The sequence below is a fragment of the Ranitomeya variabilis genome, chromosome 1 (genome assembly GCF_051348905.1).
Source record: "Ranitomeya variabilis isolate aRanVar5 chromosome 1, aRanVar5.hap1, whole genome shotgun sequence".
Taxonomy (NCBI): Eukaryota; Metazoa; Chordata; class Amphibia; order Anura; family Dendrobatidae; genus Ranitomeya; species Ranitomeya variabilis.
This window is the reverse complement of record NC_135232.1, coordinates 152472949-152488771: the sequence shown is the minus strand read 5'-3', so window position 1 is coordinate 152488771 and position 15823 is coordinate 152472949.

Below are 15823 nucleotides of genomic sequence, written 5' to 3'. Positions count from 1 at the left end.
GAGTATACTCTGGACCACAGATCAAGAGACGAACTTGGGAATTCTGGTTACAAGTAAACTGAGCAGCAGTTTTCAATGTCAAGCAGCAGCCACAAAAGCAAACAAGATTTTAGGATGAATAAAAAAAGAGAGATAAAATCCAGCGATCCCAATGTATTATTACTCATTTATAAATCATGGGTGAGGCCACATCTAGAATATGGAATCCAGTTTTGGGCTCCACATTTCATAAAGGATATTCATAATTTAGAATCAGTTCAAAGATGGGCAACTAGATTATTACAAGGGATGTGAAGGCCTCTCATATGATGAAAGGTTGGAAAAGTTGAGCATGTTTAGCTTAGAAAAAAGACGCCTCAGAGGCGATCTCATTTACTTGTGTAAATATATGTTTGGCCAGTACAAAACACTGGCACATGGCTTATTCCTTCCAAAGATCATACTAAGGACTAAAGGGCATTCATTACAGGTGGAAAAAAGGCTATTCTGGTATGAATAGGAAGGGGTTCTTTACAGTTATAGCAGTCAGACTGAGAAATGGCCGGCCACAAGCGGTAGTAATGGCAAACACTAGGGTTGAGCGACTTTTCCTTTTTTGGGGTCGAGTCAGGTTTTGCGAAACCCGACTTTGTCAAAAGTCGAGTCGAGTGAAATCGGCCGATTATCGCGAAAAGTCGGGGATCGACCGAAACATGAAACCCAATGCAAGTCAATGGGGAAGCATAGTCGGCAGTGAGTGGAGGCCAGGAAAACACCTACAGTGCCCATTTTAATGGCAAAAACATCCATTCTTGTTACTGAAGCTTGTCAATCTTAATTTACTTTATAATAATAGATAGGCATTGGAAATTGGGGGTCATTTGGCTAAAGTTGTGGGGGGTAGGGCTGGTTCAAGTTTTTAGTGGGCCCAGGAAACGTGGACTATGTCACAGTGGTGGAGCAGTGAGAGGTAAGTATGTCAAGTTTGCAAGTGCTGTCATCATGAGCAAGCAGGGGGGGCCCACTAGTTGGCATTGGCACTGGCACAGGGCCCCTCAAAGTACAGCGGTGTGTTTGCACGGCGGGGGCGCCTCCCACCGGCAGTGACACTTTTGCGTACTATCAGGGGCCCCGTGCCAGTGACGTCACCAATGAGTATGCCCCCCACCTGATGAAGGAACCTGCACTTTCATCTGCACCTTCCTCTTTGTCCCTGTGTAAGGTGGTATAGCATGTGGGAAGGGGAACCTTACTTTCAGCAGGGTCAGATTCTGGCTGTGTAGAGTGCAAGGGGAATGTAGTGGTCTGGGTCAATGTACCAGCAGACTCATCTAGCAGTGGCTGGGCAATGGGCAGGATGAGGAGGAAACACAGATATAGGGCCAAAGAATAAAGTAGGCTAAATGCAGTTCAAAATTGGTAACAGGACTAACCAGGCTGCATTGCTTTGTTCAGTGGAGGACAACTGTAATGAGAGGCTGACACAGTTAGTAGGCCCAAGTAATAAAGTGGGCCAAATGAAGTTCAAAATTGGTAACAGGAGTAAACAGGCGGCACTGCTTTGTTCAGTGGAGGAGAACACCAAGGAGCGGCAGACACCGTTACAAGGCAACAACCAAAGTAGTAGGGCAACTGCAGTGTGACATTAAAAAATACTTAATGAGAGCCTGAAGGTTGAAGCTCAGACAAGGAAACCTGGAGGAGAACACCAAGGAGGAGGAGAACACCAAGGAGCGGCAGACACCGTTACTAGGCCCCAACCAAAGTAGTAGGGGAACTGCAGTGTGACATTAAAAAATACTTAATGAGAGCCTGAAGGTTGAAGCTCAGACAAGGAAACCTGGAGGAGAACACCAAGGAGCAGGAGAACACCAAGGAGCGGCAGACACCGTTACTAGGCCCCATCCAAAGTAGTAGGGCAACTGCAGTGTGACATTAAAAAATACTTAATGAGAGCCTGAAGGTTGGAGCTCAGACAAGGAAACCTGGAGGAGAACACCAAGGAGCGGCAGACACCGTTAATAGGCCCCAACCAAAGTAGTAGGGCAACTGCAGTGTGACATTAAAAAATACTCAATGAAAGCCTGAAGGTTGAAGCTCAGACAAGGAAACCTGGAGGAGAACACCAAGGAGGAGGAGAACACCAAGGAGCAGCAGACACCGTTACTAGGCCCCAACCAAAGTAGTAGGCCACTGTAGTGTGACATTAAAAAATACTTAATGAGAGCCTGAAGGTTGAAGCTCAGACAAGGAAACCTGGAGGAGAACACCAAGGAGCGGCAGACACCATTACTAGGCCCCAACCAAAGTAGTAGGGCAACTGCAGTGTGACATTAAAAAATACTTAATGAGAGCCTGAAGATTGAAGCAAAGACAAGGAAACCTGGAGGAGAACACCAAGGAGCGGCAGACACCGTTACTAGGCCCCAACCAAAGTAGTAGGGCAACTGCCGTGTGACATTAAAAAATACTCAATGAGAGCCTGAAGGTTGAAGCTCAGACAAGGAAACCTGGAGGAGAACACCAAGGAGGAGGAGAACACCAAGGAGCAGCAGACACCGTTACAAGGCCCCAACCAAAGTAGTAGGCCACTGTAGTGTGACATTAAAAAATACTTAATGAGAGCCTGAAGGTTGAAGCTCAGACAAGGAAACCTGGAGGAGAACACCAAGGAGCGGCAGACACCAATACTAGGCCCCAACCAAAGTAGTAGGGCAACTGCAGTGTGACATTAAAAAATACTTAATGAGAGCCTGAAGGTTGAAGCTCAGACAAGGAAACCTGGAGGATAACACCAAGGAGCGGCAGACACCGTTACTAGGCCCCAACCAAATTAGTAGGGCAACTGCAGTGTGACATTAAAAAATACTTAATGAGAGCCTGAAGGTTGAAGCTCAGACAATGAAACCTGGAGGAGAACAACAAGGAGCGGCAGACACCGTTACTAGGCCCCAACCACAGTAGTAGGGCAACTGCAGTATGACATTAAAAAATACTCAACGAGAGCCTGAAGGTTGAAGCTCAGACAAGGAAACCTGGAGAACACCAAGGAGGAGGAGAACACCAAGGAGCGGCAGACACCATTACTAGGCCCCAACCAAAGTAGTAGGGCAACTGCAGTGTGACATTAAAAAATACTTAATGAGAGCCTGAAGGTTGAAGCTCAGACAATGAAACCTGGAGGAGAACAACAAGGAGCGGCAGACACCGTTACTAGGCCCCAACCACAGTAGTAGGGCAACTGCAGTATGACATTAAAAAATACTCAACGAGAGCCTGAAGGTTGAAGCTCAGACAAGGAAACCTGGAGGAGAACACCAAGGAGGAGGAGAACACCAAGGAGCAGCAGACACCGTTACTAGGCCCCAAACAAAGTAGTAGAGCAACTGCAGTGTGACATTAAAAAAAACTTAATGAGAGCCTGAAGGTTGAAGCTCAGACAAGGAAACCTGGAGGAGAACACCAAGGAGCGGCAGACACCATTACTAGGCCCCAACCAAAGTAGTAGGGCAACTGCAGTGTGACATTAAAAAATACTTAATGAGAGCCTGAAGGTTGAAGCTCAGACAAGGAAACCTGGAGGAGAACACCAAGGAGCGGCAGACACCGTTACTAGGCCCCAACCAAAGTAGTAGGGCAACTGCAGTGTGACATTAAAAAATACTCAATGAGAGACTGAAGGTTGAAGCTCAGACAAGGAAACCTGGAGGAGAACACCAAGGAGGAGGAGAACACCAAGGAGCGGCAGACACCGTTACTAGGCCCCAACCAAAGTAGTAGGGCAACTGCAGTGTGACAATAAAAAATACTTAATGAGAGCCTGAAGGTTGAAGCTCAGACAAGGAAACCTGGAGGAGAACACCAAGGAGCGGCAGACACCGTTACTAGGCCCCAACCAAAATAGTAGGGCAACTGCAGTGTGACATTAATATATACTCAATGAGAGCCTGAAGGTTGAAGCTCAGACAAGGAAACCTGGAGGAGAACACCAAGGAGGAGGAGAACACCAAGGAGCAGCAGACACCGTTACTAGGCCCCAACCAAAATAGAAGGCCACTGTAGTGTGACATTAAAAAATACTTAATGAGAGCCTGAAGGTTGAAGCTCAGACAAGGAAACCTGGAGGAGAGCACCAAGGAGCGGCAGACACCATTACTAGGCCCCAACTAAAGTAGAAGGGCAACTGCAGTGTGACATTAAAAAATACTTAATGAGAGCCTGAAGGTTGAAGCTCAGACAAGGAAACCTGGAGGAGAACACCAACGAGCAGCAGACACCGTTACTAGGCCCCAACCAAATTAGTAGGGCAACTGCAGTGTGACATTAAAAAATACTTAATGAGAGCCTGAAGCTTGAAGCTCAGAGAAGGAAACCTGGAGGAGAACACCAAGGAGCGGCAGACACCGTTACTAGGCCCCAACCAAAGTAGTAGGGCATCTGCAGTGTGACATTAAAAAATACTTAATGAGAGCCTGAAGGTTGAAGCTCAGACAAGGAAACCTGGAGGAGAACACCAAGGAGGAGGAGAACACCAAGGAGCGGCAGACACCATTACTAGGCCCCAACCAAAGTAGTAGGGCAACTGCAGTGTGACATTAAAAAATACTTAATGAGAGCCTGAAGATTGAAGCTCAGACAAGGAAACCTGGAGGATAACACCAAGGAGCGGTAGACACCGTTACTAGGCCCAAACCAAATTAGTAAGGCAACTGCAGTGTGACATTAAAAAATACTTAATGAGAGCCTGAAGGATGAAGCTCAGACAAGGAAACCTGGAGGAGAACACCAAGGAGAGGCAGACACCGTTACTAGGCCCCAACCAAAGTAGTAGGGCAACTGCAGTGTGACATTAAAAAATACTGAATGAGAGCCTGAAGGTTGAAGCTCAGACAAGGAAACCTGAAGGAGAACACCAAGGAGGAGGAGAAAACCAAGGAGAGGCAGACACCATTACTAGGCCCCAACCAAAGTAGTAGGGCAACTGCAGTGTGACATTAAAAAATACTTAATGAGAGCCTGAAGGTTGAAGCTCAGACAAGGAAACCTGGAGGAGAACACCAAGGAGCGGCAGACACCGTTACTAGGCCCCAACCAAAATAGAAGGCCACTGTAGTGTGACATTAAAAAATACTTAATGAGAGCCTGAAGGTTGAAGCTCAGACAAGGAAACCTGGAGGAGAACACCAAGATGCGGCAGACACCATTACTAGGCCCCAACCAAAGTAGAAGGGCAACTGCAGTGTGACATTAAAAAATACTTAATGAGAGCCTGAAGGTTGAAGCTCAGACAAGGAAACCTGGAGGAGAACACCAAGGAGCGGCAGACACCATTACTAGGCCCCAACCAAAGTAGAAGGGCAACTGCAGTGTGACATTAAAAAATACTTAATGAGAGCCTGAAGGTTGAAGCTCAGACAAGGAAAACTGGAGGAGAACACCAAGGAGCGGCAGACACCATTACTAGGCCCCAACCAAAGTAGTAGGGCAACTGCAGTGTGACATTAAAAAATACTTAATGAGAGCCTGAAGGTTGAAGCTCAGACAAGGAAACCTGGAGGAGAACACAAAGGAGCGGCAGACACCGTTACTAGGCCCCAAACAAAGTAGTAGGGCAACTGCAGTGTGACATTAAAAAATAATTAATGAGAGCCTGGAGGTTGAAGCTCAGACAAGGAAACCTGGAGGAGAACACCAAGGAGCGGCAGACACCATTACTAGGCCCCAACCAAAGTAGTAGGGCAACTGCAGTGAGCAACTCAATGAGAGCCTGAAGGTTGAAGCTCAGACAAGGAAACCTGGAGGAGAACACCAAGGAGGAGGAGAACACCAAGGAGCGGCAGACACCGTTACTAGGCCCCAACCAAAGTAGTAGGGCAACTGCAGTGTGACATTAAAAAATACTTAATGGGAGCCTGAAGGTTGAAGCTCAGACAAGGAAACCTGGAGGAGAACACCAAGAAGGAGGAGAACACCAAGGAGCAGCAGACACCGTTACTAGGCCCCAACCAAAGTAGGAGGCCACTGTAGTGTGACATTAAAAAATACTTAATGAGAGCCTGAAGGTTGAAGCTCAGACAAGGAAACTTGGAGGAGAACACCAAGGAGCGGCAGACACCATTACTAGGCCCCAACCAAAGTAGAAGGGCAACTGCAGTGTGACATTAAAAAATACTTAATGAGAGCCTGAAGGTTGAAGCTCAGACAAGGAAACCTGGAGGAGAACACCAATGAGCGGCAGACACCGTTACTAGGCCCAACCAAATTAGTAGGGCAACTGCAGTGTGACTTTACTGCAAAAATACTTAATGAGAGCCTGAAGGTTGAAGCTCAGACAAGGTAACCTGGAGGAGAACACCAAGGAGCAGCAGACACCATTACTAGGCCCCAAACAAAGTAGTAGGGCAACTGCAGTGTGACATTAAAAAATACTTAATGAGAGCCTGAAGGTTAAAGCTCAGACAATGAAACCTGGAGAAGAACACCAAGGAGCGGCAGACACCGTTACTAGGCCCCAACCACAGTAGTAGGGCAACTGCAGTGTGACATTAAAAAATACTCAGCGAGAGCCTGAAGGTTGAAGCTCAGACAAGGTAACCTGGAGGAGAACACCAAGGAGCGGCAGACGCCATTACTAGGCCCCAACCAAAGTAGTAGGGCAACTGCAGTGTGACATTAAAAAATACTTAATGAGAGCCTGAAGGTTGAAGCTCAGACAAGGAAACCTGGAGGAGAACACCAAGGAGTGGCAGACACCGTTACTAGTCCCCAACCAAAGTAGTAGGGCAACTGCAGTGTGACATTAAAAAATACTTAATGAGAGCCTGAAGGTTGAAGCTCAGACAAGGAAACCTGGAGGAGAACACCAAGGAGCGGCAGACACCATTACTAGGCCCCAACCAAAGAAGTAGGGCAACTGCAGTGTGACATTAAAAAATACTCAATGAGAGCCTGAAGGTTGAAGCTCAGACAAGGAAACCTGGAGGAGAATACCAAGGAGGAGGAGAACACCAAGTAGCGGCAGACACCGTTACTAGGCCCCAACCAAAGTAGTAGGGCAACTGCAGTGTGACATTAAAAAATACTTAATGAGAGCCTGAAGGCTGAAGCTCACACAAGGAAACCTGGAGGAGAACCCCAAGGAGGAGGAGAACACCAAGGAGCGGCAGACACCGTTTCTAGGCCCCAACCAAAGTAGTAGGGCAACTGCAGTGTGACATTAAAAAATACTTAATGAGAGCCTTAAGGTGGAAGCTCAGACAAGGAAACCTGGAGGAGAACACCAAGGAGCGGCAGACACCGTTACTTTGCCCCAACCAAAGTAGTAGGGCAACTGCAGTGTGACATTAAAAAATACTTAATGAGAGCCTGAAGGTTGAAGCTCAGATAAGGAAACCTGGAGGAGAACACCAAGGAGCGGCAGACACTGTTACTAGGCCCCAACCAAAGTAGTAGGGCAACTTCAGTGTGACATTAAAAAATACTTAATGAGAGCCTGAAGGTTGAAGCTCAGACAAGGAAACCTGGAGGAGAACACCATGGAGCGGCAGACACCGATACTAGGCCCCAACCAAAGTAGTAGGGCAACTGCTGTCTTATATAAACAACTACTTAATGAGAGCCTGAAGGTTGAAGTTCAGCTTTTTCAGTGGAGGACAGCGTGATTGAGTGGCGCCGCAGACAGACAAAGGTAGTATGTGTTAACTAAAAAAGTTGGCTCTATGCATTTTTAAATTAGTTACATGGGTACACAGGCAGCATTGGTGTGGTCAGTGGAGGACAATTAAAAGGAAGGACCGCAGACAGACTTCCTAGGCCTAAAAAAATAAAATAGGCTCTATGCAGCTTCCATTAGGTGGCAGGGGTACTCAGGCAGCATTGGTGTGGTCAGTGGAGGACAATTTGAAGGAGGGACCGCAGATAGACTTCCTAGGCCTAAAATAATAAAATTGGCTCTATGCAGCTTCCATTAGGTGGCAGGGGTACACAGGCAGCATTGGTGTGGTCAGTGGAGGACAATTGGAAGGAGGGACCGCAGTCAGACTTCCTAGGCCTAAAATAATAAAATAGGCTCTATGCAGCTTCCATTAGGTGGCAGGGGTATTCAGGCAGCATTGGTGTGGTCAGTGGAGGACAATTTGAAGGAGGGACCGCAGATAGACTTCCTAGGCCTAAAATAATAAAATTGGCTCTATGCATCTTCCATTAGGTGGCAGGGGTACACAGGCAGCATTGGTGTGGTCAGTGGAGGACAATTGGAAGGAGGGACCGCAGTCAGACTTCCTAGGCCTAAAATAATAAAATAGGCTCTATGCAGCTTCCATTAGGTGGCAGGGGTACACAGGCAGCATTGGTGTGGTCAGTGGAGGACAATTTGAAGGAGGGACCGCAGACAGACTTCCTAGGCCTAAAATAATAAAATAGGCTCTATGCAGCTTCCATTAGGTGGCAGGGGGACTCAGGGAGCATTGGTGTGGTCAGTGGAGGACAGTTTGAAGGAGGGACCTGTTGTGAACTCTATTTCTGGGCTCCCTCTTGTGGTCACAAGTGGTACTGTGTGAGTGCTGTCTTTCTGCAGGTTTGTGACTGGCATCAGCTGTCTCGTTATCTGTGGGCTGGTTTTCTATTTAAGCTCACTTGGACTCTCAGTCTATGCCTGCTGTCGTTGTATTCAGTGCTATTCTGATTGCTCCTGTCTACATCCGTTATCAGTCTCTCCATGAGAAGCTAAGTTCTGTTTGCTTATTCTTGCTCATCTATGTTCAATATGTTTCCTAGAATATTATGAGTTTTGTCCAGCTTGCTAATATGTGATTTCTCTGCTTGCTGGTAGCTCTGGGGTGCTGAGTTGCTCCCCCCACATCATTAGTTGGTGTGGGGGTTCTCGCATTCTCTGCGTGGATATTTTTGTATAGGGTTTTTTACTGACCACACAGATCCCTTGCTATTTTCTGCTATCTAGTGTTAACCTGTTTCATCTCTGCGTTTGTCTTTTCCTCTTAACTCACCGTTATTATTTGTGGGGGGCTGTTCTATATCTTTGGGGTTATTTCTCTGAGGCAAGTGAGGTCTTACTTTATCTCTAGGAGTAGTCAGTTTCTCAGGCCGTGAAGAGACGTCTAGGATTTCAGGAAACGTTCCACAGCTACCTTTAGTGTGTTTGGTTAGGATCAGGTTTTGCGGTCAGTCCAGTTACCACATCCCCAGAGCTTGTCCTATTTTCTCTGACTTAGCTGGTTAGATTTGTGATCCTAAGCCACTGGGATCATAACAGTACAGCAGGCCAGAAAAGTGTTTAATGCATCGCAGAAGTGGGATAAGAGAAGTCCTGAGTACAATTTTTTTTTTTCTCTCCCTTTGCGGCAGTCTGTCCAGCTTCTCTCATCCCCTTAATCTCTGGGTGGCTTTGAGTTCAGCTGCAGACATGGATATTCAGAGTCTGACTTCTAGTGTGGATCATCTTGCTGCAAGGGTGCAAAGCATTCAGGATTTTGTTGTTCACAGTCCTATGTCTGAGCCAAAAGTACCTATTCCTGAGTTGTTTTCTGGAGATAGATCTCGGTTTCTGAATTTTAAGAATAATTGTAAATTATTTCTTTCTTTGAGACCTCGTTCCTCTGGTGATTCCGCTCAGCAAGTTAGAATTGTTATCTCCCTGTTACGTGGCGACCCTCAAGATTGGGCCTTCTCCCTGGCACCGGGAGATCCTGCATTGCTGAATGTGGATGCGTTTTTTCTGGCGCTTGGATTGCTTTATGAGGAACCTAATCTTGAGAACCAGGCAGAAAAGGCCTTGCTGGCTCTCTCTCAGGGCCAGGATGAAGCTGATGTGTATTGTCAAAAATTTCGGAAATGGTCGGTGCTTACTCAATGGAATGAGTGTGCCCTGGCTGCAAATTTCAGAGAAGGTCTTTCTGAAGCCATTAAGAATGTTATGGTGGGGTTCCCCACGCCTGCAAGTCTGAATGACTCAATGGCTTTGGCCTTTCAGATTGATCGGCGTTTGCGGGAGCGCAAATCTGCGCACCATCTGGCGGTGTTTTCTGAACAGAGACCTGAGTCTATGCAATGTGACCGAATTCTGACCTGAATTGAGCGGCAAAATCATAGACGTCAAAATGGGTTGTGCTTTTACTGTGGTGATTCAACTCATGTTATCTCAGCATGCTCTAAGCGCGTAAAAAAGATCGCTAAATCTGTCACCGTTGGTACTATACAGCCTAAATTCATTTTGTCTGTTACTTTAATTTGTTCTTTGTCATCCTACTCGGTTATGGCTTTTGTGGATTCAGGTGCTGCCCTGAACCTGATGGATTTGTCGTTTGCCAGGCGCTGTGGTTTTGTCCTGGAGCCTTTGGAATTCCCTATTCCACTGAGGGGTATTGATGCTACACCATTGGCTGAGAATAAGCCTCAGTATTGGACACAAGTGACCATGTGCATGACTCCTGTACATCAGGAGGTGATTCGCTTTCTTGTGCTGCATAATCTGCATGATGTTGTCGTTTTGGGTCTGCCATGGCTGCAGGCCCATAATCCAGTTCTGGATTGGAAAGCTATGTCTGTTTCAAGTTGGGCTTGCCAGGGGATTCATGGCGATGCTCCTTTGGTGTCAATTGCTTCTTCCACTCCTTCTGAGGTCCCTGAGTTTTTGTCGGACTACCAGGATGTATTTGATGAGCCCAGATCCGGTGGCCTGCCTCCTCACAGGGATTGTGATTGTGCTATAAATTTGATTCCTGGTAGTAAGTTCCCTAAGGGACGACTTTTTAATTTGTCTATACCAGAACATGCCGCAATGCGGAGTTATATAAAGGAGTCTTTAGAGAAGGGACATATTCGCCCGTCCTCCTCCCCTCTTGGTGCAGGATTCTTTTTTGTGGCCAAGAAGGATGGTTCTCTGAGACCTTGTATAGATTATCGTCTTCTAAATAAAATCACGGTCAAATTTCAGTATCTTTTGCCATTATTATCTGATCTGTTTGCTCGGATTAAGGGGTCCAGTTGGTTCACCAAGATAGATCTTCGTGGTGCGTATAACCTTGTGCGTATTAAGCAGGGGGATGAATGGAGAACAGCATTTAATACGCCCGAGGGCCATTTTGAGTACTTGGTGATGCCTTTTGGACTCTCTAATGCTCCTTCTGTGTTCCAGTCCTTCATGCATGACATCTTCTGAGAATATCTGGATAAATTTATGATTGTGTATCTGGATGACATTTTGGTCTTTTCTGAGGACTGGGAGTCCCATGTGAAGCAGGTCAGGATGGTATTTCAGGTCCTGCGTGCTAATGCCTTATTTGTGAAGGGCTCAAAATGTCTCTTTGGAGTACAGAAGGTTTCCTTTTTGGGTTTTATTTTTTCTCCTTCTACTATTGAGATGGACCCAGTCAAGGTCCAGGCTATTCATGACTGGACTCAGCCTACATCTGTTAAGAATCTTCAGAAGTTCTTGGGTTTTGCTAATTTTTACCGTCGCTTCATCGCTAATTTTTCTGGCGTGGTTAAGCCCTTGACGGATTTGACCAAGAAAGGTTCTGATGTGACTAATTGGTCTCCTGCGGCAGTGGAAGCCTTTCGGGAGCTGAAGCGCCGGTTTTCTTCAGCTCCAGTATTATGTCAGCCTGATATCTCTCTTCCTTTCCAGGTCGAGGTGGATGCTTCTGAGATTGGAGCAGGGGCTGTTTTGTCACAGAGAAGCTCTGATGGCTCTGTGATGAAGCCTTGTGCCTTCTTTTCAAGAAAGTTTTCGCCTGCCGAGCGGAATTATGATGTTGGTAATTGGGAATTGTTGGCTATGAAATGGGCATTTGAGGAGTGGCGACATTGGCTCGAGGGAGCTAGGCATCGTGTGGTGGTCTTGACTGATCACAAAAATCTGATCTATCTCGAGTCTGCCAAGCGCATGAATCCTAGACAGGCTCGTTGGTCATTGTTTTTCTCCCATTTCGATTTCGTGGTCTCGTACCTGCCTGGTTCGAAGAACGTGAAGGCTGATGCCCTTTCTAGGAGTTTTTTGCCTGACTCTCCGGGAGTTTCAGAGCCGGCTGGTATCCTCAAAGAGGGAGTGATTTTGTCTGCCATTTCCCCAGATTTGCGACGAGTGCTGCAAAAATTTCAGGCTGAGAGACCTGACCGTTGCCCACCAGAGAGACTGTTTGTCCCAGATAGATGGACCAGCAGAGTTATTTCCGAGGTTCATTCTTCGGTGTTGGCAGGTCATCCTGGGATTTTTGGTACCAGAGATTTGGTGGCTAGGTCCTTCTGGTGGCCTTCCTTGTCGCGGGATGTGCGTTCCTTTGTGCAGTCCTGTGGGATTTGTGCTCGGGCTAAGCCTTGCTGTTCTCGTGCCAGCGGTTTACTTTTGCCTTTGCCTGTCCCGAAAAGGCCTTGGACGCACATTTCCATGGATTTTATTTCAGATCTTCCAGTATCTCAGAGAATGTCTGTCATCTGGGTGGTGTGTGATCGTTTTTCCAAAATGGTCCATTTGGTGCCCTTGCCTAAGTTGCCTTCCTCCTCCGATTTGGTTCCTTTATTTTTTCAGAATGTGGTTCGCTTTCACGGCATCCCTGAAAATATTGTGTCTGACAGAGGATCCCAGTTTGTGTCCAGAATTTGGCGGATTTTTTGTGCTAAGATGGGCATTGATTTGTCTTTTTCGTCAGCCTTCCATCCTCAGACGAATGGCCAAACCGAGCGAACTAATCAGACCTTGGAAACTTATTTAAGATGTTTTGTTTCTGCTGATCAGGATGATTGGGTGTCTTTTTTGCCATTGGCCGAGTTTGCCCTTAATAATCGGGCTAGTTCTGTTACTTTGGTTTCGCCTTTTTTCTGCAATTCTGGTTTTCATCCTCGTTTTTCCTCGGGTCAGGTTGAGCCTTCTGACTGTCCGGGGGTGGATTCTGTGGTGGATAGGTTGCAGCAGATTTGGAACCATGTGGTGGACAATTTAAAGTTGTCACAGGAGAAGGCTCAGCGCTTTGCCAACCGCCGTCGCGGTGTTGGTCCCCGACTTCTTGTTGGGGATTTGGTATGGCTGTCTTCTCGGTATGTTCCTATGAAGGTTTCCTCTCCTAAATTCATCGATCCTTATAAGATTTTGGAAATCCTTAACCCGGTGTCTTTTCGTTTGGACCTCCCAGCATCGTTTGCCATTCATAATGTGTTCCATAGGTCTTTGTTGCGGAGGTATGTGGTGCCTGTGGTTCCTTCTGTTGAGCCTCCTGCTCCGGTGCTGGTTGAGGGTGAATTGGAGTACGTGGTGGAGAAGATCTTGGATTCTCGTATTTCCAGACGGAGGCTTCAGTATTTAGTTAAGTGGAGGGGCTATGGTCAGGAGGATAATTCCTGGGTTGTCGCCTCTCATGTTCATACGGCCGATTTGGTTCGTGCCTTCCATGCGGCTCATCCTGATCGCCCTGGGGGTCTTGATGAGGGTTCGGTGACCCCTCCTCAAGGGGGGGTACTGTTGTGAACTCTATTTCTGGGCTCCCTCTTGTGGTCACAAGTGGTACTGTGTGAGTGCTGTCTATCTGCAGGTTTGTGACTGGCATCATTTGTCTCGTTATCTGTGGGCTGGTTTTCTATTTAAGCTCACTTGGACTCTCAGTCTATGCCTGCTGTCGTTGTATTCAGTGCTATTCTGATTGCTCCTGTCTACATCCGTTATCAGTCTCTCCATGAGAAGCTAAGTTCTGTTTGCTTATTCTTGCTCATCTATGTTCAATATGTTTCCTAGAATATTATGAGTTTTGTCCAGCTTGCTAATATGTGATTTCTCTGCTTGCTGGTAGCTCTGGGGTGCTGAGTTGCTCCCCCCACATCATTAGTTGGTGTGGGGGTTCTCGCATTCTCTGCGTGGATATTTTTGTATAGGGTTTTTTACTGACCGCACAGATCCCTTGCTATTTTCTGCTATCTAGTGTTAGCGGGCCTCATTTGCTTAACCTGTTTCATCTCTGCGTTTGTCTTTTCCTCTTAACTCACCGTTATTATTTGTGGGGGGCTGTTCTATATCTTTGGGGTTATTTCTCTGAGGCAAGTGAGGTCTTACTTTATCTCTAGGTGTAGTCAGTTTCTCAGGCCGTGAAGAGACGTCTAGGATTTTAGGAAACGTTCCACGGCTACCTTTAGTGTGTTTGGTTAGGATCAGGTTTTGCGGTCAGTCCAGTTACCACATCCCCAGAGCTTGTCCTATTTTCTCTGACTTAGCTGGTTAGATTTGTGATCCTAAGCCACTGGGATCATAACAGGGACCGCAGACAGACTTCCTAGGCCTAAAATAATAAAATAGGCTCTATGCAGTTTCCATTAGGTGGCATGGGTATTCAGGCAGCATTGGTGTGGTCAGTGGAGGACAATTTGAAGGAGGGACCGCAGACAGACTTCCTAGGCCTAAAATAATAAAATAGGCTCTATGCCGCTTCCATTAGGTGGCAGGGGTACACAGGCAGCATTGGTGTGGTCAGTGGAGGACAATTGGAAGGAGGGACCGCAGACAGACTTCCTAGGCCTAAAATAATAAAATAGGCTCTAGGCAGCTTCCATTAGGTGGCAGGGGTACTCAGGCAGCATTGGTGTGGTCAGCGGAGGACAATTTGAAGGAGGGACCGCAGACAGACTTCCTAGGCCTAGAATAATAAAATAGGCTCTATGCAGCTTCCATTAGGTGGCAGGAGTACTCAGGCAGCATTGGTGTGGTCAGTGGAGGACAATTTGAAGGAGCGACCGCAGACAGACTTCCTAGGCCTAAAATAATAAAATAGGCTCTATGTAGCTTCCATTAGGTGGCAGGGGTACACAGGCAGCATTGGTGTGGTCAGCGGAGGACAATTGGAAGGAGTGTCTGACACACTAAGTACTCCCAAAAACAAAATAGATGTTAATGTCTCCCAAAAAAAACAACCCCCCCCAAAAAAAAAGGGTGGCATACTTAGGTACAGGGGTGTGCTCCTATGCTGACTTTCTGACATTGTAATTTGGCACAAAGTATTTACTGGTGTAAATGTAGGACAGGGCCCCTGACTATTTTAACTAGCATCATACATGTCAACAAATTGTTATTGTCTGTGGCAGCCATTGAAGGATTTCAGCGCATAGACTAAACAGTGGTGGAGCATCGAGAGATAATTTTGCAAGTGGTAGAGCACACTTTGACCTGGGTGGGGGAAACTCTCTCCTGGACGGTGGTACAAGCCCAGGGCCCCTCAAGTAACAACGGTGTCTGACGTTGGGTGCGCGCCACCACCGCCAGAGACACTTCATTGTACTATGAAGGACCCAGTGCCAGTGCCGTCGACCGAAAGTGGGCACACCCACCTCTTCAGACAAACGGCACTCTAACGGGTGCTTGCGTCAAGTGGCGAGACCACGGCCCCGTGGGGGGAGTTAGGCCATTTAGGGAGGTGTAAACATGTCGTATGCTGGACAAACAGCAGCAGCAAATTAAGAGATTGGAACAGTCAGTAATACCAGTCCCAAAGCAAGACCTTTTTACAGGAAAGCTAGGTGTCAGCCGGGAAAGGTGGGGCAAAATAATTAGAAATCCATGAGTGGTTCATTTTAATGAAGGTTAGATCATCAACATTTTGGGTAGCCAGACGAGTCCTTTTTTCGGTCAGTATAGAACCAGCAGCACTGAATACTCTTTCTGATAGCACACTAGCTGCTGGGCAAGCAAGCTCCTGCAATGCATATTCGGCCAATTCAGGCCAGGTGTCTATTTTGGATGCCCAGTAATCAAAGGGGAATGACGGTTGAGGGAGAACATCGGTAATGGAGGAAAAATAGTTAGTAACCATACTGGACAAATGCTGTCTCCTTTCACTTTGAATTGATGCTG